Below are 4,747 nucleotides of genomic sequence, written 5' to 3'. Positions count from 1 at the left end.
ACATGTTCACATGGAAAAGGTCACTACATTGCTACCGGATCGTTATTTCACTTACTTTACCCAGAAGTTAAAATGCATGTTTTCTGTCTTTCTCAGACCATTCATCTTCAATTGTCCAGGCAGCCAATAAGGCAGAATAAATGAAGATCATCAGAAAGCTGTACAGTTTAAGGCTTTCTATCATTATGCAAAATCTATATCTTCATTAATCACTTTTTTCTTAATGAATTTGGGGACTAGTGTTTCTGCTGCTAAGTACTCAAAGGAGTTATTAAATTTCTGGCTGTCTGGTTCCCCCATCTGTTTCCATAAAAATTTACTGCAATTAGTATTTCAGCAACATTTCTAAAAACTGCCAGATTTCTTAAGAACAGGGAATGCTACTGTAAGTGTGAGGGGGAGCTTATGGTGCCTGAGTGACAAAAAATGATCTAAAAATCCACATTAAACCAGCCTTTCCTGTAGCCTGCAGAAGGGTTAAGGCAGCAAAAGGCAGACTGACAAAATGAGGAGAATCTGGAAAAACTGCTGTCTGTCCAGGTCCAGATAGGTATTAAGATAATATTTAAGTCATTTTCGTTTTTTCTGAAGGAGGGAGCTCCAGAAGCACATGCAACAGCCAGGGAAGTGGGTAGAGGTCTGCAGCACAGCTACTGAGTATGCAGAGGGGCTACGGGGCACCAGGCAATGGGGTGGCAGCTGGAGGTTAAGTACTGGTCCTGGGGGTAAGTACTGGGCATGAGATTCTGCTTCCTTGCACGAGAGCCCCTGGCTGCTTGGTGTCAGGGGGCCTCTTGGATTTTACTAAGCTGAAGCTGTGGCCAAGAATGTTGCTGCGCTATCCCTGGCAGAAATAAACTGCAGAATATAAGCCTGTGCTTCTGCAATGGTATGGCAGGAACTCTTCCCTTGGTATGTACAGATGCCGGGTGTTTAGGGAAGCTGGTGACAAGGCCATCTCCCAGAGAAGGAAGGACCAGTGTCACACCTTTCCAGTGCCATGGAGCCATGCTGCTCTCCTGTGCACTGCTGTGGTCTCAGGGACAGCCCTTTGCTCTGTCCTAATTTCATAGTTCTGCAGCTGTTTGTAATAAAATGGGACAAACAAGTTTTTTATGGCCAAAAGGTTATGTTTTGTTCCTAGGCTCTGAATTAACAGCCCCCCCTCTGCCATGCTGGGCTCTTGTGGTGCATCGCAGCCTCTTGGGTGCTGTGTGTGGCTGTATCATTGAAATTTCCCTTCCAGATGGCCTCCCTGGCCCCATTATGTACCTGCTTAGTATCAAGTTGAAGGGATCCTCTAGTCTTTATTTTCACTACATTTACGCCAGAATAAATTTTTGCAGCTGATAAATTTTCATCTGCTTTTCACAAGAGTGGGGTGGGCTTGGTTTCTCAGGAAGGAAGAGTTGTAGGGTGTTGTCCGAGCTGAAGCAAAAACGATGATCCAGGAAGGGCTGACTGACTGGAAGGGGTTGGCTCTGATGTGCCAGAATTGCCCAGGAGAAAGATAATAAACAGAATGAGGAGAGCAATTGCTTTAATAAATAAACTGGAACATGTGCGCAACTGATACCGCCAGGGGCTGATATATGCCAAGAAGTCCGTTTTTAACATCTGCTCTTCAGCAGCCTTAATATGCTATGACCAGATCAACATATCTTCTGCTGCTGGTGTCAGATGTCCTACAGCAGCTAGAGTCTGGAGATGGAAATACGCAGAAACAAGTATATAGAGATGCATATGTATACACATACAGGCATTTTTGTATGTGTGTGTTGTTTTACCAGTGGAAGGATTAATAATGTGAAATTGATTCAAAATGGTGCTTAAGTAGCCCTGACAAAGAGGACCCATCAGTGGCTGATATTAACTCCCTATGGTCTCTCCTTTTTGTAGAGTATAAGCTAGAGGATTGCTATGTTGTTGGCAGCTCATATGCCACTCGGTGCATTTGTGGATGCAATATGTTCTTATCATACTGTAGTTAAAAGGCTTTTCATCTCTTGCCAATGCTTTTATGTGCTGCAAAGGCTGAGGGAAGCAGGTGAGGTGCTGTAGGCATAATGGTCACTTTAAAAAGCACTCTTACCAGCCTGCAGCCATGGGAAGTGCAGAGAGAGCAGCAGAGAATGAAAAAGGAGATGAAAGGAGGGGCTGAGTGAAAACCTGGTGGCCACCAAGCTGCTCTGGTGCTGGCAGTCACCAGTGGCAAGCAGCATGGACACAACTGTCTACTCTGTCCTCTGCTGCAGGGTGTTGCACCCACAGTGCCTGGGAAACCTCAGCCTCCCCAGCTTGCCCTCTGGCCCCTGAGCTTCAGCCACAGCTCAAAGAGGGCTTGGGAGAAAGTACAGGACTGTGAACAGGCTCAAAATAGGGTTGAGTGAAGGTATGAGACCATGAACATCTGTTTTTCAGGCATCTCTTGTACCTGTGCTACGTTTTTTTGCTCAGCCCATCTTCACTCACAGTGGAGATGCTGGGGAACACTGGCAGCATTTTCTTGCAAGGAAGAAAGGATGTGAAAAAATGAATGTCTTTCTTCACTCAACTTACTCTGCAAGCCGGGGGCGGGGGGGAGTCCATTGAAGGCCTTAGCACAAAGATTAATGTTTGGCCTGTGGCATTAAGCAGAATTTGTTCATTTAAGACAGGACAGTGGCTTGGAAGAATAGGAGGTTGTGGCCTCTCCCATGCAGCAGCAGTTCTTCTGACAGAAGGGGATAAATAAAAGTGTCACTGCCATAGAGAGTATCTGAAAGCTTTGCACTGAACAATGTGAAAAATGTTTCCTGTGACCCAAAGAACCTTTACATCAAGAGACCTCCTGGGCACATGTGGGGAATAAGGTCTCGTTTTAAGTGCTGCCATCAGTGGGTTGTATGGGGATAGCAGTAACTCCGAAAGCATGCTTCATTTACTGCAGATGTCTGATTTTTCCCTCAATATCGCACCAAAGTACCTAATTTAATGACAGACACGGTCTTGGAAATTGAGGAACTTTCAGCTTTTGTGTTTATTTAGCCACTTACCAGAACACCAGCTGGAAATGGTAGATTTCAGATCATTCTTATTTCTGTCTCAATAAGCAGGGTTATTTCAGAAAGCCAGGTGCTCTGCTGGGTGCTACTATAATAACTGCTCACAGTCCAGTCTTTGCTGTATTACAGCTGAAATGTGTCACTGTGGCTCTTGCTTCTTCCAGAAATTAGAACCAAAGTTTTCAGGAATTAATTCCTAGGACAGCAAACTGGCCTGCTGCAGGCTTCATGCACATTGCAGGCTTTGGAGGAAAAGTGGTCAGACAGCTGTACTGGGGATGGGTGTGCTAGTAATGTCAAAGAAGTCCACTTATTCAATCATGTCCTGATATGAAACTAAGAAGTGATCCCTGATAAACACAACAAAGCCTAAATTAAAATAAAGTACTGATAACCCATGAGATTATCATAAAAATTGTAAGTTTGGACCAGAAAACCAAGGAGCTGCCTTAAAAATCAAAGGAGGTTGAGAAATACAATCCTTTCTGTTTCTTTCTGGTTTTGCCCACAGAGCTTTCAGCTTTTCACTCAAATGAAAATGAAGACTAAATGAAATGAAGACTACTCTAACACTGCCTGTCTTTGGGGACTGAAGCTGTTCAGGAAGTGTTCACAGCATTGCAGGAGAGCTCTAATAGATTTGCTAGAATTGGCAACTCCACTTTGATGTCAATCACTCTGCCACTGAGGGAAGGTGTTACAGGTGAGGACAGCGCGGTGCTTCCCACCTGCAAACACCCTTTTGGTGTTTGGAGCAGTTTGGTGAAGAGCTGAGCAGCCTGAAGGCTGTTTCCAATGTTGAGAACGTGAGGCATCGTCACATCCTCTGCTGCTATGTCCAAAGTCTTCCCAAGTGATGCATTTGCAGCCAAAGAAATCTTGAATCGAAGCCTGCCGATTTTCTGGCTCTGCATGTGCTATAGTGCTCTCCAACACCCCTCCTCCCTCCCCTAAAATCGTATTTCCCGTAATTTCAAGTGTGGTTTCCTGCTGGGTGAGGATTATGTGAGGACTCTGTGCCAAAATCCTCTTTGCAACCTTTGAAACCACTGTGGATTTGGATGTCCTTTGTGGGGAGGGGTAGAGGCCTCAGAGAGACAAACACAGAACACCAAAGTGTTTCTGATGGGACAGCAACGAAAAATGGCATTTTCTGTGCCAGGGAGAGCTAATGCACATCCTGGGAACAGGCAGGAGAGATGACCCTGGCCAGGAGGATTCATGCATTTCCCTGCGTGTTGCTCTGATCTGCTGTTCCAGGAGCGGCCCATGGACGCCTGGGCAGGATGGTGTCAGCAGGACCCTGCACGGGGTGTTTGCGCTGCAGATGTGAATTGAGGGGAAAAAAACACCAAAAAAACCCAAGCAGCTTCAAAAATGCTTTTCCCCCTCAAAATGCCTTTCATTCCAGTGGACTTAGGTTTGCTTTCCAGCCGCAGGTGAAAGAGCCATGGTTGACACGCGATCGCCCATCAGCACCTCAGGGCCCCCTGGGCCGCAGCCCCACCCGGAGGGAGTGCAGCGGGAAGCGCCTCTTCCCCCCCTTTTCTAGGGCGGCACGGGCTGCGAGCGCACAGCGAATCGCCATTAGGTAATAACTAATTAGCGCTTCGTGATTACCGATGGGTGCTTTCGCCCTCACAGCGGTGACGCCTCAGTGCGAGGCCCCGCTGCGGGGAAGGCCGGGCTGCCAGCAGCCGCCT

Source organism: Egretta garzetta, unplaced genomic scaffold (genome assembly GCF_000687185.1).
Source record: "Egretta garzetta isolate BGI_Z169 unplaced genomic scaffold, ASM68718v1 scaffold91, whole genome shotgun sequence".
NCBI lineage: Eukaryota > Metazoa > Chordata > Aves > Pelecaniformes > Ardeidae > Egretta > Egretta garzetta.
This window is presented reverse-complemented; position numbering follows the sequence as displayed.